This window comes from Chinchilla lanigera, unplaced genomic scaffold, assembly GCF_000276665.1.
Source record: "Chinchilla lanigera isolate Chin_1 unplaced genomic scaffold, ChiLan1.0 scaffold00063, whole genome shotgun sequence".
NCBI classification, from domain to species: domain Eukaryota; kingdom Metazoa; phylum Chordata; class Mammalia; order Rodentia; family Chinchillidae; genus Chinchilla; species Chinchilla lanigera.
In genome coordinates this window covers 10,165,576-10,186,705 of record NW_004955464.1, presented here as the reverse complement: position 1 = coordinate 10,186,705, position 21,130 = coordinate 10,165,576, and the positions used below count along the sequence as shown (strand labels likewise).

General features: G+C 44.6%; 1 protein-coding gene across 3 annotated transcripts in view; it reads right to left on the bottom strand.

Moving 5' to 3' along the window:
* Agbl4 (ATP/GTP binding protein-like 4) overlaps positions 1-21,130 on the bottom strand; it is a 1,347,784-nt gene that overhangs the window by 8,479 nt on the left and 1,318,175 nt on the right. The gene's annotated exons all lie outside the window — the stretch shown is intronic.

Sequence of the window (21,130 nt, the reverse complement as noted above, 5' to 3'; positions counted from 1 at the left end):
CAGAAATAGGAAGGGGAGGAGCTAGTAAAGAGGTGTAAGATAGCCTTACCCAAAAGTCTGTGCATGTAGTTTTATGAATGCATAGCAGCCCTTTGGAAATCACTGAGTTCCCCTGGTCTGGCCTCAGGTAACCCAGGATTAAGCCATCTCAACAAGACACAAAGGCAAGAGAACCTTTGTTGCACAAGATCAGGGCTTGCCCGACCCTCAGGAATCGGCCAGCTACTTGGTAACCTCAGGTATAATGGTAAAACCTAGATTTTATTTTTATTTTATTTTTTTTGTCTTTTTGAGACAGGGTCTCACTATGCTGGCCTTGAGCTCATTCTGTAGCCCAGGCTGGTCTCGAACTCGCCAATGATCCTCCTGCCTCAGCCTCCTGAGTGCTGGGATTACAGGTGTGCGCCACCACTCCTGGCCAAGCTAAGTCTTTTTTTTTTTTTTTGTACCGGGAATCAAACTCATGACCTCAGGCTGGCCAGGCAAGCACTTATGCCGCTGAGCTATATCCCTGGCCCTAAAAAGCTAGACTTTAAAGACCATCTCCATTCTACCTTGACATTTTACATTTTACCAACAATGAATTCTTAGCATAGTATTTATGACCTTTTCTTTAAAGCACAACCTCCACAGGGAGGTGCCAATTCCATACCGACCTTTAACACCTTAGTATGAATTAGTACGGCACTCATTTAATCAATAGTAGAGAGCATCTACTGTGTATAGGATCTTCCATCTCTAGGTTTCACATATCCTATTTCCTCTGCCTGATGGGCCTCTTCCATTTCCTCTTGGGTGATGTGTACCCATCAATTCTCCAATTCCTCAATGTCCCTTTAGTAAAGACTTCTAGTATACTCCTCTCCTCTCTTCCCAAGGCTGTGAGTATTGTCCTTGTGCCACAATTCCAGTGCTTCTGAGCCGACTTCATTCAAAGCACCTGTCACTTACATCATAGGGCACGGAATGGATGTTTACTCACCTAACCCTTAACCACTCTTCCCCCCCACTCTCAGCTCCGAACACACAAACCATCACCAGCCCTTCCCCATGAGACCTTCTTTCTCTTGACTCAGTCAGCTTATTTCCATCCCCGCCCCCAATAGACCAGCATCATCTTTCCCTTAGATTATTGTCGTCCTGCCATAATGGGCCTCCTGCCATAGCACGCCTCCCTCCCCATCCAGAACATTTTCTACAGCAGAGCCACAGAGTGGAGTTGCTCTAAAATAAAATCTTTCCATGCCACACAGCTGAGGGAAGCACATCAGTGACTCCCAGAAGCCTTTAAAGCACATATTTCTGGCATGACTTATAGGGGTGTTCGTAGTTGGGTCCCTGATTATTTTCTCAGCTTCTTGCTCACTGCCTCCCACTGTCCAGCCCTTGCCCTTCCCACTGCTGAGTTAGGGAACTTCCCTCCCACTTCCTGTGCTCCAGGGCCAGTTCTTCCTCAGGCTCCAGACCGCGCAGTTCAGTTATCTTTCCCTGCGTGAGTCTTCTCAGTGCCCGTACTGGGACAGGGCTCCTTCTAGATTCCCACAGACTGTTCTAGTTCTTCACCAATTAGACAACTTGTCATCCTGTGTTTTAACTGTCCTTTCAGTAGCCTCTTCAATCCTGTAAGTGCTGGGGGCAGAAGTGAAACTCTTACTCCATCATCTAAATACTCATAGTCACCTGGCAATGTGTGAAATATATTTGTTAAGTGAATAAATAATAATATCTAATACTTCTATAATGTTTAATTTGTGCTGGCCATTCTTATGTATATTGACGCAATCCTTACAACAACCCAATAAGGTAGTTCTACCATTATCCCCACCACTCATAAAAGGTACCTGATTTTCTCGAATGTTTGGCATCTTGTAAGTTCTGGAGCTGGGGCTTGAACCTGGATCCCTCCTCTCTGGTGCTTCCGGGAGTCACCTTGTTTCATGTTCACATCCATACTCTCTCACCTGGTACATGGTCAGAAGCCTCAGTCCATTGAGTGATGAGGCTCACACCTTTGATTCAGGAGCAGGCATTTATGGGGACATTTGTCAAAGCAGGACTCAGAGACTGGGCTAAGAGGGTCTATGGGGAAGGACCACTCACAGGTGGACTGTAACAGCAGAACAATTGAAACACGCCTTTCTGATAAAGAACATAAAATAAGCAATGATACAGGAATGATTTTTCCATCCATCCATCCATCCATCCATCCATCCATCCATCCATCCAAGCAAGAATTTTTGAAAGCCTGTGTGTGGTTTGCCAGGACATGTGTGAGGGGAATGTTTGGCGGGAAGAGTCATGGTAGGTCACAGTAGAGAGGACAAAGTGGAGTGGGGGAAAAACATGGAGATGACTTCGTTTGCAGAGTGGGTGGGCAGTTGCTGCAGGCTTGACTCTGGGGCTGGCTGAGGCTAGTGGGGCTTCTGGGCCCCTTCTCTTCAGGGCTCTGGAAAGAGACCAACCTTTGTGAACTGTGCAAGTGAATTCTCACCACTTTCTTCAAGAAGTCCCTCGACTGGGACAAGACGAGGCCCAGGATTTTAAGACTGACATCCACAGAGCTCCTACTATGTATCTGCTACTGTCCTGGGAGCTTTGCCTACATACAACGTATTTGTCAAAATAACCCAGCAAAGAAGATATTGATAGGTTAAGGAAACTGTCGAAGGCCACATAGCTGGTAGTGGTAGAGTCCGGACTTAAATCTAGGCATGTCTGACTCCAGAACCATGAGTTTTCCACTGCCCTGAACTGTTTTGTGACTTGAAGGCACCTTTTCTGTCAAAGCCTGAGTCATCCCAGGCCAGTGCCTGGTGGGAGAAGGAAAAACACCAGACAAGTTGTTTATGACAGCGAGCTGCACTGCAGGCTGTCTGTGCTCCGGGGCTGCCACCTTCTTTTTTCCTCTGGATGTGACTGACCTTTCCTGTCCCCTTCTTTAAAAGTTCACATGCTGGCACTGGGTGTGGCTTCTATGGCCTGCAGACCCTGGAGGCAGGCTCATAACCAGGGCCTGTGGGAAAAACTGGCTGCCTTTAACCCATCCAGTCTGTATCAGCTCAAGGAGACTAAATCACAGCTGTGTGGGCTGACAGGAAGACCTCAGTTCACGGAGGAAAGCAGGGGTACCTATAGAATGAGGCAAAAAGTTGCAGCTGAAGTTTCAGAAACAAATACGCTTAATCCAAACCCTGACTCTGCCACATGCTGTGCACATAGATTGTATTTTCCAGAGATGTCTGCAACAATATCTCCCATCTGATGTGTGATTCTGCAAGATGACCTTGACGCTTCTTCCACAGAGAAGTGTGGTTTACATCTCTTCCCCTTGAATTTTCATGGGCTTGTAAATGACTTTTAACCAAGCAGATGGCAGAAGTGGGAGGAAGTGACATTGTGTGACTTCTGAAGCAAGGTCAGAAAAGGCAGTCAAACTTGTAGCCTGCTTGCTGGGATCCTGGAGCTGGAGACCTGAGCCTCCATGCAAGTGGTCTGAGTGCCCTGAGTCCTGAGATGACCTGAGGGGAGCCAGAGTGACGATTCCTGCCCAGCCGGTGGCCCCTCTAGCTTCTGCTCACCTGGCTCCAGCCATCATCTGGCTGTGACTGCATGAGGCTCCACATTAGCACCACCCTCTGAGAACTTCCCTAGTGTCTGACCCACAGAGGAATAGCTACTGTTGTTTTAAATCAGTAAGCTGGGGGAGATTTTCTACCATATACATAGGAAACTAGAGCATTACGAGAATTTGCATAAGGAATTCTATCATCCTGAGCCTCATTTTCCTCAACTGTAAAATGTGAACAATACTTGTCACGTGATCACTGGGATGGAGCATGTGCAGCACCTGATAAGTACCACAGGGCTGAATAAATAAATGGGTGAATAGCAAGAGTGAAGCCTGATCCCTTTTTCCTCAACTATACTGAAATCCAGACCTGAAGCAACCGCATACAATATTCTTGCTCCTTTGTCCTCTAGAACTTCTAAGGAGCTTGGTTATCCCAGTAAAATTTCCACTACAAGGTGTTTATCATTCTGGATAAGCTCTGTTTAAAAGGTGGTGTTTTAAAGGCAGGAGTTATTTGGAGTGTCTCCCACACCCCTCTCACACATTCTTCATACCCCAAAGCCTCACTCCAGATTATTTACCCCTCTGAGTCAAGAAAAGGGACACAGGTAGAAAGCAGAGCAGAGACTGACTGAATACTTTCAATTAAAACCAGCTGTCTTTGAACAAAGATTTAAATTCCAGGCAGGAAGAGGCAATAATTCTCCCGGCTGGAAGCTTTTTCAATCTATTGCAGTATTAGGAGAGAGAAAAACAGGGGTGAAAACTCCCAAGTAGTCATTGTCCCCCCAAAATCTTAGCAGCATTTATATGCTGAAAATCTTCCCATCCTCAGGTTTTTTCATAGGCCACTGGCCTGTTTCTCAGAGATGACAGGAAATGGCCACCCGTGGGGTGGATGGTATCAGGGAATTTAAAGCAGTAAAACTGGAGGATTTGGAGAGGAGTGTTGGAAACTCAGGTTGATTCAGACTTCCACTCAGAAAGAAAAGGTAAGTGTCAGTAGTCTCACTTCCCATTCCTTGAGGCTCTCTAATAAGTGATGAGGGCCTGGGGACAGGCACTCACCCATCTATCCATTCATTCAAACACTGGCTCCTCCCATATGCATACCGCTATAAAGAGTGACAGGGCTTGGGCTACGTAAAGAAAAACTGACAAATACACTTTGCAGTCTGGAGTAGGATGGCAACACATCTCAGTCAATGACATCACAACAGGCTGTAGAGCTGTCACACTCACAAAAGCAGCTACTGTTTCTTTAAGAGTTTACTTTGTGCAGCGTAGTTGCCCTCACCAATCCTGCCCAAACCCGTGCAAGTTCAAGGACCCATTCCAGAACCATTTTACAAATGAGAACACTGAAAATCAGAGAGTTTGCATAATTAACCCTGGGACTCATGGCTTGAAAGTGACAGGAAGCACGTGAACCTCTGTGTCTTCTAACTATGTGCACAGGCTCTGTCCTCCTTTGAATATAATCAGAAATTCCAAGACAAATTTTTTCTGGATGTGTAGAGGAAAATTGTATTCCACATGGAAAAATGGTGAAAGGCAGACATATAACAAAGTCTGAAGGACAAAGACAAACCCTAAAGGGAGAGAGGAGAAGCATCAGCAGACACAAGGGTGGCTGGGGCCCATAACCTGAAACACCGTAGTGGAGGGTCAAGGACAGAGGTGTAAACTTGCAGTACTATGCAGGGTACAGATTAGTGAAGGTTTTGACTGCCAAATTAAGGAGTTTAACCTTTCATTCTTCAGGCAATAAAGATCAGTGTGTAGGGACTGTGACTGTCATTCCTTCATTCCAATATTTATTGATCGTCCAATAAGGTCAGCTCCTTGGAAGTAAAGGTTCAGGCTTTACTACGGTTAAAAATCAAACCAAATCACACCAAACTTAATCAAACCAAGACAATGGTTCTTTTTTTTTTTTTTGGTTTTTCTCCGGTACCGGGAACTGAACTCATGACCTTGCGCTTGCCAGGCAGAAGGCAATGGTTCTTAAACCTCAAATTGGTGACATATAACAATGTAGCCAAAACTCATAGGAATATGTGACTGTGTTTGTAATAGTGAGATGAGGAAAACACACAGGCTCTTCAGCTGAGGATACTAGGGGCCTGGACGGGTTTGTTGGACAGACCCTTCTGTTAGTGTGATGTATTCAAGCAAATGCCCCAATGTGATGAACTCAGGAAAAGCCCCAGCCTCAGTCTTTTCCTTACCAAATATTTATTGAATACCTACTATGTGCCAGGTTATTTTGGGCACTCAGGGTACTCACTGAATAAAATGACAAAGACTCCCACCTTTACGAAGCCTACAATCTAGCTATGTAACCCTAGCACATTCACAACTTCTACAATATGTCAGGAAGTGATAGACACTCTGAAAATAATGAGCAGCATAAAGGGGAATCCTGAGGGCAGGTAGTAGATTCCAGTAGAATGGTCAGCAGAGGCCTCCTTGAAAAGCTGGGGTTTAAATGGACCTAGTGGAGGTCCAAGGAGCTTGCCAACCCAAAGGATGAATGAGTGTCCTATTCTGAAGCACGAGACTTGAACCAACCATGACCACAAACTGGGGATAAAATTTAACCTCAGGAACACATCCTCCTTGTCATGCGGTATTGTCCTACCCCCCAGAGCAGCTCCGGAGGAGACAATCTCACACACCTTCCTTTCCTGGTCCACAACGTTCCATCCCCATCATGTTCCTCCCCTCGTGGACCCACATCTCTGCAGCCCTCTCCAACTTTTTCACTCCCCGCAGCTCTTCCAGGCCAGTAGGGAGCTCACTTGGTGCACCCTGCAGCAGATACTCAGTCTCTTCCTCTTTATGCTCAGTGCAGCTCTGATTACTACTCCCATTTTGCCGCTGAGAAATGGGAAGTCATTTGTCTGAGGAGGCACCTGAAGTGTTGGCACAAGGGGGATTGAAGCTCACTCATTCATACATTTGTCAAGTGCCTTCTATGCACCAGACACTGTTCTAAGAAGTGGGATGAGATGAGAAGAAAAACAGACAGTCCCTGACTTCACCACAGTCTTTCCTTGTCATCGTCCTGCCTCCAAATAACTCCTATCTGCTCCTTAGTTGGAAACCTCCACCTAGGATTCTTTCTTTGCTTACATGCCTACCCCTGCCAGCAACAGGTGATGATCACCAAAGAAGAAAGATTAATTCTGTAGAGGGGCAGGCCAGGAAAAAGTGATTTCTCTTTGGTAAGGCTGACAGCACTGCTGGAATGTTAAGAGACAGCTGTCTAGGAGCCTCTACATAGAGACAGAAGAACAATGCTACAGTGAAATATCTTTTATCTCTGCCTGCTCACCAATCCTCCCACAGAGTCACAGGTGCATGACTAAACAGATGAATCCTCTTCTGAAGGGCTGGGTGGAGGCAGTGGGTATAACTGAATGTCCCCAAGCATCCCTCAAATTTGGAGGCCTTCTCTCTCTCTCTCTGTGTGTGTGTGTGTGTGTGTGTGTGTGTGTGTGTCAGAGAGAGAGACAGAGACAGAGATAGAGACAGAGGCAGAGACAGAGACAGACAAAGAGAAGGGCAGAGTAAGAGACCAAAGAGAAAGAGATGCAGACAAACAGGAAGTTGCAAAGAGAAACTCTTCAGGATAGAGCACAAAGATGAGAGAAAGATAATCAGAGGGCTGAGAGAGCCTCAGACTTGAAAACTGAAGAGAAGTGAAGAGAGGGGCAGAGAGCTAGGACAATAGGTAGCAAATGACAGAAAGGGAGAGAATCCGGCTGAGAGAGTGAGGCACCTAGACAAGAGGGGAGGGAGGGAAATGGGTAGAGAGGGAGGTGGCGGAGGAGCGGGGAGGCAGGGATGAGACAGGAAAGGCCAAAGGCAAAAAAGCAGAGGAACACTGGCATAAGAGGGGAGACGGTGAAGAGGAGAGATGCTCTGTGGTTGAAAGAGACAAACAGGAGAGAGGGAGAGGAGAGCAGCAACAAGGAAGGGAGAGGCACAGGGACCGGAAGGGAGACTTCCTCTTTGACAAGTGGAAGCCAGCTCCGAAGGCAGGTATTTTTGGAGAGGATCACTTCAGGAAGGAGGCTGCCTGTTGTTGGACGTGGGAGGGGAAGGTGTCCAAATTAGCCAAGAATGAATTCGAGTTGGAGGTAACCGCAGAGCTCTATATTAGTGTCTACTGCCACTGTAACACATTACCACAAATTTGGTGGTTTAAAATAACACGAATTTATTTTCTCATAGTTCTGGATGGCAGAAATTGGAAACCAGTTTCTTTGAGCTAAAATCAGCTAAGAGGGCCACCCACCCTCTGGAGGCTCCAGGAGAGAAATTAGTCATTTCTGGTGGCCACTGGCATTGCTTGGTCAGCAATCACATTGCTTCTATCTCTGCCTCCTTGGTCCATTGGTCCCTCTTGGTCCCTCGCCTCAGTTTCTTCACCTCTGAACTGGATAATGCTACTTGTCTCACGGCATTATTATATTGACCGAAAATCCTGTAGCGAAGGCTCCCAGCACAATTCTGGCATGCAGTAGCTCCTTTTATTAGCATTGTTATTTATGACACTGCCATCTCCAAATCTCCCTCTGCCTCCCCCTTCCAAGTATACCTGTGATTGCACGTAGGGCCCGCCCTGGTCATATAGCATCATCTCCCATTTTAAGACTCTTAACAACAACCCCTGCAAAAATCTTGTTTTCAAATAAAGTAACATTTATGGGTTCTACAAGTTAGGATCTGGTTGCCTTTGGGGGTAATTTTTCAGCCCACTGTGTATTCCCTGAATGTCCCTGTGCTTAGCCGAGTGCTAAGGATAAAGACACTCAAGTGTCTGAACTGAAGTTTGGGCTCTGTACTAGATACCTTGCTGGGAACTCAACAAACCCCACCTCACTGGAGCTGCAAAAGCAGTCAGTGGAGATCCCAGTGTTTGGACCCAGATGTGTCTGATTTCAGAGTTGTTTATTTGCATGATTGCTGTCTCCTAAGGGCAGATGATACCTGTACTGACCATGTGCTGCCTAATTTACCTCTTAAAAGTAATTTACCTTGTATTCCAGTACTGCCTCATCCTTTTTTCTCACCATTGCTACTGTAGTTCAGAGCCTTGTCTCTTATCTGAATCACTGCTTCAGCCTATTTATTGGTTTCCTGGCCTTCCCTTTGTCCCCATTTCTGTTGAGAATAATGTTCTCACAAATGATCATCGTGTTACTTCCAGACCTACAGGGTAAATTCTAAGCTTTCAAATCTGTCCTCCATGGCCTTGTATAAGATGGTCTCCATGTTAGCTCCCAGCACAGTATTCTGTTGTTCCTCTAGTTAGAATATGTGGCTTAGAGCATGAAAAGCATGCGTGGTTATAAGCAGGCCATTTACCTTCACTGAGACTCAGGTTCTTCACCTCTGAGTGGGATAATGCTACTTGTCTCACAGCATTATTATATTGACTGGAAATCCTATAGCCAAGGCTCCTGGCACAATTCTGGCATGTAGCAGCTTTTCAGTGTCATTTTTATTTATGACACTGTCATCTCCAACAAAGTGTGAGTTCATCAAGCACACAGGTATGTCAAGCACACAGGTATGTCAAGTTCAAATTTGTCTCCACTGCAATCCACGTGTTAGGCCTATTAACCCAGGCAGGAAGAAAAAGCAAAACAAAAGAAAATACCAAGATGCAGAAGGGAGAGAAAAAGGGATAGAAAGGGATAGAAAGAAAGGGACAGGAAGAAAGAGAGATGAAGGATTATTTTTTAAATTCTGTGTTCTGATTGTCCAGCATGACTGTGTAGGTCTCTTCCATGCTGTGCGGCTCAGTTTTGTCTCTTGCAAAATCGCCTGGACATTAAACAGAAGATCTCTAGTCCCAGTTTGCACTCTCTCTGCTCCAACCAAGAGAAGTGTTTCCCTGGAGCAAAGTATACCCTTTCTGGCCAAGCAGATGAGAGTTACTCTTATCAGGAATAGGGGTGATTCTTAACGGGGAAATTGACGTAGTCAGGCTAGAGGACTTCTGGGCTAGAATAGGTATGGATCTGATCTGAGGGATAACATTCATAGTTCAGGTGGAATGACCTTGGGGGATTTTCATACCTCCAATTTATTAGACAAGTCACTGTCACTTATTCACTGCTTATTACTCATTGATTCATTCAACAGAAACATTGAGTGCTGGGCTATGCAATAAGCATTTGGATCATATACACACATGCTGATTATATAGAATAAATAAAACAGAGATGCTCTGCCTGAAGCTTCCTGTAGTCCAGGCACTACTGACATATTGGGCTGATTGATTCTATGCTGTCTCATGCTTTGCAGGGTGTCTAGCAGCATCACTGGCCTCTTCCACTAGATGTCAGCAGTATCCACTCTGTTGTGACAACCAAAAATGTCTTCAAATACTGCCAAGCATTCCTGGGGCGAGGAGGGCCAAACTCACCCCGGGTAAGAACCACTAAGCCTAGGTGTTGCTCACTACCTGGTGAAGCAGCAGCAGGTGGAACCGAAAAGGTCATAGGAGCTTGGCTGGGAGGGCCCTTAGTTTTCCCATTTGGAAAAATTAATCCCCAAAAGGACCTTCACAGGTTGTATTAGCCCCGCTGGGGTGGCTATCTAACCCCCTGGCCACACTTCACAGGCAGCGTGGCCTCCCTCTGTTGCCAGCACACGTCTACCCCTGAGATGCCGCTGCCTTCCCTACTAGACTCAGACTACTGGTCTTTGTCGCCCCGCCTATCTTAGATGAGCTTCTCTTTCCAGGAATATTACTCTCTTTCCAGCTCCCACACCATCGTTTCCCCGCCTCTGTCACTCAAAGAACCAGCAGTTTCCCAGAAGTGCCTCCTTTTCCCCACCAACTGTTGATCACTGCTCTGGAAATTGGCTCTTGAAATTGGCTGTGGCTGCCCAGCTGGGCCCCGGCTCAGCAGTCGTTGGGACTTTGATGCTGCTCAGCCTGCGAGAGGGCTCTGCTTCTCTGAGATGCTCAGACTCTGCTTGTCTCGTTGATATTTTTAGAGGCTTCAACCAATGCACAGTAAACACAAGACCAAAGACCAAAGGAAATATTTGCCGAGCAGCGTCTTGGAGCAGTCAGGGTATGGAGGGCGGTGTAAGAAGAGCGCTGACGCATCCTGGCTTTGTGCTCCGCTGGGTTTCCTGGTGGAGCGTGGCCTTGGGTGGGCATGGTCTCCTCTGGGTGTCAGTTTCTTATTCTGCAGACTGGAGGAGGGATTGGCTTGCTGATATTTATAGAACTTTCAGCTCTGATGTTCCTCAAGCCTTTAGGTTAGGAATTTTTACCTGAGCCTTTTAGGGGTTCCTGAACCCTTGATAGCACAGGCAGAATTTTCTGTGTGTATGTGAATTTTCTGGGGAGAGTACTCATGATTTCCTACAGTCTCCAACATCCTTCAAAGTGTTGAGTCTCTGCTGTAGTGGGAGGAAATAACTGAGTTTATCACCACCTTCCAGGAAATATTCATTCTTGCCCTTTTTTGACCCTTTCCTTTCTTATATTCCAACTCCTCTGGGACTAGAGAGAATGTGGTAGAACATGGGAGTGAGATCAAGCTAAACTTGGAATGGGATGAACAGGGAAATCTATCCCAAATATATCATATTAACTCAATAGAAAAACTTAAGAAGTCTGGGGACCCCAGTCTGCTGCAGGGTTCAAAAAATTGTTCAGTAAAGATGAACCCTAAAAAGTGACTGCAAAATTTGGCAGGAGTTTGACCACTCTGTGGCTGAGAATTGGAGGTTTGTTATCAGTCCTGGGCTCAGAATTTTAAAGGCCCACAGAAGGGCTCCTGGAAGAGAAGGGATATATGGTCCTTCATCTTTAAAAGAAGCCCATTCTCCATTCCTGTGTCTTCACTCCTAATTAAGACCAAGTCTGCAGTACATTCGTGCATTCAAGAAATGAGTGATCTCTTACGAATCAAACAACCTGTATTTGAGCCTCAGCTTTTATCACCTACAACATGACTTGTCACAGACCCCTCCAGAGCTTCAATTTATCCATTTGGATAATAAGGAAAAATTGAGCTTACATCACAGTTTCACCAAGGAATAGCCATCACCATCGTGAAATTCTACCATTATTTTGGGACATGCATATTACTTTCCAGAAAAATGGAAATGATCACAGCTTTAAGAAGAGTATGAGGTTGAGTTTCAATTCCAATCTTTAGAGTCCTTGTGGCTCTAACATTTAATGGGTTTTTTCCTTCTCTATTTTATTTTTTAATTGTTCTTTTGAACATGAAACTTAGAGGATAGAATTATTGTAAATGACACTATCTTCTAGGCACTGTACTAGTTTCATTTGTTACTCACAAATGAAATAGGTTTTATTATACTTCAGATGCAGGTTAAAAGTCTGGGGTTCAGAGATGTTACCTTATCTAAGCTAGCAAGTAGATGGTTAGGACTTACACTTACACTTAGATCTGTCCAACTAGAGACCTATAGCTTTTGAAGCATTACTATTATATTAATTTACATTAACTTTAAAAAACAAACCCATTCCATTGTCAGATGTTTATTATCTACCATACAAAGTGCTATACCAATTGCTGTGGATTTGAGAAGGTTTTTTTCTTTTTTGATACTAGGAGTTGAACTCACAACCTCACACTTGCCAGGAAGGCACTGTGCTGCTGAACTATATCCCTTGATCCCTTTGCTGTGGATTTGGAGATGAAAGATCAGTCTCTGTCCTTGAGCCACATAAAAACTGCAATGCAGACAGTGGCTACTATTGCAGGGGAAGTAGTGGCAAAGAAAGTGGGATTTAATATTAGAAGAACCCTGTAAGTCTCAGGGGAGGCGAGAACTGAACTGAATTGAGAGAGTTTTATTTTTGTTTTTGTTTTTGAGATGAGTCTTTGTGGAAAAATCTAGTCAAAAATTAATTGAGAGTCTATTATGTATCAGGTACTTTTCTAATTGCTGGGGTGAGCACTGTACAAAACAATAAGATTTCTACACTCACAGAGTTTATTAGTGTAGGGAAGATAGGCAACGACAAAACCAACAAATGTAGTATAGGACTGGAAACCAGGGGATTTGGAGGAAGAGTAGGAATTGGCCAGGAAAAAGTAGATAGCATGGAAAGGCTTAGTTCCTAGAATTTCCTTTTATCTATTGTTTTTCTGGTTTCATGCCAAGCAAAGTTGAAAACAATGCCACTCACAGGATGGGTATATGGCCCAGCTCAAACTCCCAATGAGACCCACAAATTTACCCAGTTTTTTTTACCGAGAAAGTATCTGTGTGGCTTTTCGTTCCTTGTCCATTCTCACTCTCCCACACCTCTGATGACCCAGCTGGACTGTCTGCCTCTGATCAATGCTACTCAGGATTTACTCATTGTCAGGTCATAAAACATGTTTGTTCCCCGTCTCTCTCATCCCTGTTCTGTGTTAGTAACAATAAGACAACAAACCAGATTATCCCCCATGCTCTTACCCATCCCTTGTGCAACATGATTCCTTCGCCTCTTCTGTGTCCCTTCATGCACCCTAGGCTATCCCGGACCCCTGGCCTCATTATCTTAGCTAACTCCTGCTAATTCTTTAGGTCTTAGCTCAACTGTCATATCCTTAACACCTGGGCGTTACTCTAGAGTCCCTAACATGACCATCACTTCACATCTGAGTATGTGAGTTTTTATTAACATCTGTCTCTTCTCCTAGACTACCAAAATCTGTGATTAAAAAACCCATATCTGCTGTTTGCCATGTTTCCCTTTTGCCTAGTAGACTTTCTGGTGCATTAGGTGCTTAGTTAACTATTACTCTGTGAAACAATCCATACTGCTAATGATAGGCATTTGTAGGGGATGGAATTTGGTTCTTTCCTCATGGATCAAGTGTATTGCCGGACTCAGAGAGAAAAATGAAGACCATCTCCAAGTGGTACAATGGAGAATAAGATTATGAGAAAAAAATTCTGTAGGGAGCAAGGGTGGACATGAAAGCACATACCACAAGCTCCAGAAGGTTATGTGGCCTTTCTCTTCCTTTCCTACCCAGAGGAAAGGAGGAAAAGTCCATCACAACTAGGAACCCTGAGAAAGGGACCATCAAATGAGAAGAAGCCCTGAATACCATTGCCTGATGGTCATTTCCAAGGAAGCCAAAGATGTGATTCTCTCTTGGCTATAGAAATGGTAGGTTTTGTGAAGAAAATGATGATCTCTAACCCCGTGCAGGTGAACCCTGCACAGTAAAGTGGTGAGGTTCCTTCACAGCCTAGCTACAAGGTGAAACCAGCTGGAAGTACTGGGCCTCCAGGAATGCAGTCTTCTCTGGAACCACAGGCTCTCAGCAGTGACCCACTGATCCAGAAGGGGCAATTTGGACCTGTGCCTGGAGGAGACAAAAAGGAACTTGACCTGGGGGTCACCAGACCTGGGATGTACAGTTGCATCCATAATCTCTAGTGCTCTCTGCCTGTCTCTCTCCCCCATTAGACTTCCTAGAACTCCTTGAGATCAGAGCCTGCCTCTTCCCCATCCTCATCTCCTTACAGTCTAGTACACCAGCAAATAGTACTCATGGGAAATAGAGGTAAAGAAATAAATAAACCTTACACAAGTGGCTCACCCCTAATTCTCTATTTCTCTTTCTGTAAAATGGGACTAACCTAGTAAATGTAAGAGCACCCAGTGTGGGGTTTAATATAAATCAGATGCTCAGAACTAGATGTCTGTCTTCTTTTTGGTTTTAACCACACCTCAAGTCTTCAAGTTCTCCCTGAACTTTACCGACCCATATTGTCTAGACTTAATGAGCCAATGCACAAATGATTAGAGAATCATAAACTGTCTGAGTAGGTGAGTACCAGCCTTAATTTCTCTTTTTTATTTTTATGCTCTTAATCTATTCTCTTTTTAGTTTTCTATATTGAATCCCCAATCTCAGCTTCTGTGGCTCCAGAGGAACTCATGCTGGCTAGACTCTGGGTGAAGTCAATCCTCGCTTGGACGATTAGAGCACTGGAATTCTTACTACAACAATAAGTCAGGTACAACATGCGGCCCAATGAAACTCAGTTCTGGGCCTTGTGAAGCAGGGAAAATGCTTCTTATAGTTTGCATCTGTGTGTGTGTGTGTGTGTGTGTTACTGAGGACTGAACCTAGGGCCTTCACACTGAACTACATGTCCAGCCATTTTGTATTCTGAAACAGGGTCTTGAAAAGTCACTAAGATGCTCAAGTTCAGCTCAACCTAGTTATCCTCCTGCCTTGGCCTCTGAGTGTTGGAATTAGAGTGTGCTTTGTATTCTGCATGGCCTCCAAAGGACCATGGGTCAAAGGCTCAGTCCTCAGCATGGTGCTTTTGGAAGGTGGTAGAACCTTAAGAGGTAAGGCCTGGTAGAAGGTCCTTAGACCATATTCTGGCCCCTTCCTCCTTTTTCTTCACTGGCCATAAATTAAGCAAATTTTCTGAGCAGTGAACTTCCTGTCACTGACAGTGAGCACTTCCACCAGAGGCCTAAAAGCAATGGGTCTACCTCATCATGGACTGGGGCCTCTAAAACCGTGAGCCCGAATCAACCTTTTCTTTTTATAAGTTGGTCACATCAGGTGTTTGTTATAGTGATGTAAAGCTAACACAGTCCTTCGTTTTCAGAGGATGGGACATCCACTGCGTGCTTCTGTGCCCACCGATGTCATCTTGCATGCATGGCATGAGAGCAGGCAGGGGATGTGGAAGTACTCAGGAAACAGCTAAGATGCTGAGCACAGTGAGAGTGAGACCAAGCCCTGATGATTCCCTGAGATTGGCTTAATCCAGCTAAGCCTGCAACCAGGGTTCCTTTGGACTCAAGAGGTTTTTTCTTTTGTTGATTTTAAAGAAAAATCAAAACAAAAAAACCAAAATTCCAAAACAATATGGTAGGAGGGTCACAATGGTTACTTGTGTATTGTTACCTTTCAAATAGTTACCAGTTTTGATGGCCAATTAATTCCCCTTTTTATCTAAAAAAGAGTTGAGTTGGATTTTCTGTTACTTGTGACCCTGTTTTGGCTACCACAAGAACTTGGAATTTGTCTCATTGAACCTAATTTTTCAGGCAGGGAAGAGATTTTTATGCACTACTACATGAACCATTCTTACACACAACCAGCTTCCCAAATAAATACACTGCTTCACTTCTGTTTTTCTTTGTTGCTGACCAGAACAGGAGAAGGTTATCCTTCTTCCTTGAGAGGGTCGTAGAAGATTGATTTTGGTCATAGAATGACTAATCTTTCTCCAGCAGGGAATTTTTAAATTCAAGTCCTCAGGAACCATTTCGTTTTGCATTACAATGTTTGGATCCCCCAAGTGGGACTGCTGATGGCTGTCCTTTTCCTCGCACACAGTGTAATCAGCAACAATTAATTCTAATCACAAGGAGACAGCGAGAATGAACAGAGCAGTAATTGGATGGAAGTAATCAAAATCTATCTCAGCTCATAGTTGGTACCTGTGTGTTGGAAAATACGAGTAACCGCATGCACGTACATCCATGCTCACATACACTGACTCACACTCACGCATGCTTCCACTCGCCTCATCACCTCTGCAGTTGCACATTCAGGGAGGCCAGCTTGCCATCCCTCTTGCTCCTCACTGTGCCTGACTCATGGTAAACAGTAAGTGGACATTGGCTGAGTGACTACTTGTGGAGCCTGTGTCTTTGCTCATGTTCTCTTTCCACCTGCAGAATCCAGCACCTCCATCTTGGTCTCAGTTCTAGTCATCCTTGAAGACTTTAGCCTAAAAGTTACCAGCTCCTCTACAAAACGTTTGAAACTCATCCCAGGCAGGATTATCACCTACTCTGAACTCTGCCCCTCTTCTATGATACTAGCAGTCTTTAGTGTTCTATTATAAGATTAATATTGGTGTTTTTTTCTCCATCACCTCAAGTTCCTTAACTCAATCATTGGGCCTCCTTGAGGCTGGGCAGTGTGGATACGAAAAGGTTTCAGACTGGGTCTATATCCTGAAATCCTCAGTAACTGTGCCTGACTCATCTTTCCAGTATCCCAGGCTTTGGGCCATAGCAAGTGATGCTTAAGTCTTTGATAATTTTGAAGATGGCTTAGGTGAAGACATCCAGCTGGAACAGTGCTGGGTCTGGTGAGGTGACCTATGGATGGCTAGGCATGGATGCCCTGGATTTTCTGAGGGAAAGAATTTGATATTGCAGAGAGATTTGCCATAGAGGATGTACTCAAACTCAAAGATGCTGAACAGGCTTCACCTCGGTCCCAGAATTGTACGCCTTTAGACCTAGGCTGGGGTGGGTCCACCTTTGTCAGTGGGTTTCACAGTGATGTTGAACAAGTCATTTACCCTCTCTGAACATCAGTTTAACAACCTTGGTTTTATTCAGCCATCAATTATGAACACTTGCTATATTCCTGGCACTGTCACTAGACCTGGAGGTACAGAATAACTCATATGTGATTAGCAGTTTTGAAGGACTCGTAGTCTAGTAGACATGATTGAAAGAGCCATCAAAGGGAAATGTAATATCGCTACATTGGTAGTTTCCATTCCTCAGAGCTTCCTGGATAATTCCCACACTCCTCTGTCTAACACCGAGGCCTCTGAGATCTGGCCCCTGCACAGCAGTCCAGTTTGTTCTCCATAGTGACCCTGTGTCCCAGCCACACTGTGCTGCCAGATATTCCCCCATGCCCCATTATAATTCATGTTTTTGTCCATATAATTCTGAAATTGGCTATCTGCTCTATCTCTTATTTCCCTTCATTATAAAGTGAAAGTGTCAAAACTGAAGTCTGCACAGAAGGAATACCACATTTATAAAGTAGGAAGAGTTCTAATATAGCTTTTTTAAAAGAAAGTTTGCTCCTTCCTCCCTCCCTTCCTCCCTCCCTCCCTTCTTCCTTCTTTCCTTCCTTCATCTCTTCCTTCTCTCCTACTTTTATAAAAGATGGAGATGGGGCTGGATTAACTCTATGGATCCTACACCTGCGCAGGGGATCAATGACACTGTATCACTTATAAATCTTTTCCTGAGCCTTTGAAACTCATTACCACATTGTCTGTCCTGCGATTCCCCTCACAGTATTTGAAAATGTCCCACAAGCCAATGAACTAATGTGATTTTTAATTTTGTGTGTAAGCTTGACTGGGCCATGGAGTGCCTAAGCATTTAGCCAAACATCACTCTGGGGGTGTCTGTGAGTATGCTTTTGGATGAGATTAACATTTGAATGAATAGAGTGAGTAAAGCGAATCACCCTCTGTGCTAGGCCTTAACAAATCCACTGATGAGGTATAGAACAAGAGGCCTAGTAAGAAGAAGCTCCTCCTGACTGCCTGCTAGAACTGGGACATAGTCTTCTTATTTTTGGATTAAGACAGAAATACTACCAGCTCTTCTTAGGTCTCTGGCTTTTGGACTGGAATTTACTATTACCTTTCCTCAGGGCTTCGTACTCACGCTGGAACTTTGCATTTGCTCTCTTCTAACTCCAGATTGGTGACTGATCTAAGACTTTTTAAGTCTTCACTATTACATAAGCCAATCCCATAACAGTAATTAAGGGATTTGTGTGTATGTATGGTATGACCAAGAGGAGATACCTATATCTCTGTCTATCTATATCTATATCTATATCTATATCTATATCTATATCTATGTCTCCTATTAGTTCTATGGAGAACGCTGACTAATGCCCCCCAGACTGCAGACTTATGGGCTTGGCCTCCGGAAAAATATCCTTGCAAAGGTGATTAAGATGTTAAATCTCCTCCACCAACACCCGATTCCTTCCCTAGATTTTTGTTCTGCTCTTCATTTGGTTTTCCCCCTAGGGGAAAAATGCTCTAAGATGTGAGAAAGGCAGTTTCATAGAATTCTGCCAATGGAGGTAACAAGACCTTTAGTGATCTTAGGCCTTTTTAATCTGGAGCAATGAGGTACTTGTCCCTAGCTCCAGGCTTTGCGTGCATTTGTGCAATGCCTTTTTCGTCCTCCTACTTTTGTGTCTCTTCTTGGTGAATGCTTACTCAGACCCAGCTCAAAATTAGTCCCTTTCAGAAAGTATCAGATTCTCAAGGTGGAATTGGTCTAGCTGTTTTCTGTGTCCTCACAAAGTTCTCTATGTATTAATTCCTTAGTATTAATTTTTTTTTTATATAATCTGAACCATACCAGGAGGTAAGCTAAGCAGGTAAATCCGGTGTGGTTGCGCATGCCTGTAATCCCAGCACTCGGGAGGCTGAGGCAGGAGGATCCTTGTGAGTTTGAGACCAGCCTGGGCTACAAAGTGAGCTCAAGGCCAGCCTGAACTGCATAGCGAGACTCTGGCTCAAAAAGACCAAAAAAAACAAGCTAAGCAGGTAAGGGACCAGGTGTCATTCACAGTGGGATACTAAAGCATCAGTAAAAATACCACAACTTGGAGAAAATTGTTTTCATTAAGACTCTTCACTGATAGATGCTTGGGAGGAAATTTGAGACTCAGAGAAGTGAAGCAACTTTTGCTTAAAACATACAGCCAAAAATGATCAAGCTGGGGTTTGAATCCAAGACTACATTCAAAAGTAATGATCTTTTTGTTGGTTATTCACTCAATAATGTGTGTTAAACTTTAAGTGTGTGCCAGGTGCCATATTACATGCTGGGAGGCAAAAAATTCAAGTATGGCTGTCTAGAGCTATGGCCAGTAATGACAGAGTAAGGCTAACTCCTTTGTGTTAGTCTTTGGTTTCTGGGTCCAAGATTCTTCAGTCTTACTGGATGATTTCACCACTAGAAAGCTGCCCAGGCAGCTCCCCAGCCTCTGCCTCTGCCTCCAAGTGCAGGCAAGACACTTCCTCAGAACAACCCCCTTGCCTGCCCCCAAATCTCTGGCTGTACCCACTGTGGATAAAGCGCCAAAGCTGCTGCCAAGTTCATTAATAATTTTGGCTTTCTGGAGGAAGGAGTTGGATTGCTTTGCTCTTCAAATATCAAAACATCCAATTAACACAGCTAATTAGCATCACTAGCAGCAGTCAAAAGAATAGCAATTTAGATGCAGGATTTCAAAGGTTTTCTAGTTGTGGGCCAAGGCAACCCATCTTTTGCTAATGACAAGAGTTCTTCACTTAGGCAATCCTCTATCAACCATCAATTAACCACTGGCCAGAGTCTGCCCTCATCCCGGAGTCATTTGTCTATTCGGAGAAGGAGATAGAGCAGAAACAGAGTAGAAAGGGCGTGAGGGAAAGAGTAAAAAAGGAAAACAGAAGGAAAGCAGGGATGACAGTGATGGAGTTAGGGAACCCAATAGCAGGGGTGTGGTGGGGGAAATGGGAGAGGGCAAAAGGGACAAGGACAGAGAATCAGAACAAGACTGAGGCACATAGAGAGAAAATACATCAAGACAGAAATTCTCAGAGACAGACTCATAGGGCGAGAGACAAACAGAAAAAAATGACATAGGTAGAGAATCAGATATGGAGAAAAAGAACTAAATCTCTTAAAACCTGCAAAAAAGATGATTAAGTACTTCCAGGAATCAGCAATTCTGGGAAATTAGCAGATCATTGGGAGGCTTCAATGTCCTGATCTACAAAATAGGGCTTAGCTGTGAGAGTTCAAATTAACATTTGGCAATGCCTGGCTGCTGCAGTGAGATCCAACACAGGGAGAGACCAGGCAAGCTTAGCCAGAACCTCTCTCTCCCCATCTCATGCTGCAAGTTGGGCTTCGTGATCAGGTGTGCAGCCAGCACCCTCCCATTTGTGTCCCATCTGCTGTAAACCCAGGAAACCCAACAATAAAACCTGTGATCAACCAGGGTGCCGCTGTCTTCCTCAAGAAGGGAAGGCAGTGGATTTTCTTCCCAGAACTGGCTTTTCTGCCTTTCCTCCTCGAGGACACTGTCTGTGCCCTGGCTCCAGCCGCATCACTTCTCTGGTTACCGGCCTCTTCCTGCTGGTATCCAATCCATCTTACTCCTGTTGCTAGAGCAATATTCCTACGATGCAGATCTATGTCCTTTCCTGACTTAAACCTCTGTAACGATTTTGCACTTTCTCTGGATCAAATCCAAACCCATTAAACATGGCATTTGGGGCATCTCTCTGGGCTCTGGCTCCTACAGCCTTCTCTGCTGCTCCTCACTCATCTCTCCCTCCTCCCCGCTCCACACTTGTGCTCCAACCAAACTAGACGGCAGGTGGCTCCTATGTGGCCCCAACTTTCTTTAACTATGGACTCCTCCTCATGCTCTAAGGCTCCTGCTGTATCTCCCCCATCCCTGCCCATGCCCTGTGTCTTTCCGCATTTACGTTTTTCCCCCCGTGTTTCCCCCGACTAGTCATTTGTTCTTACTGTCTTGTCTCTTAACCAGTATATACAAAAGGTCACAAATTCAAATGGCTTCAGAGGACTGGCTCATAATGTAAATATGTGCAATCACAGGTATGAAACAGTAGAGGGAGTAGTGACCACAACTTCAAAATTAATTAACCAATCAGCCAATGCAATAACCAACCAGCCAATACAATAACCAACCAGCCAATACA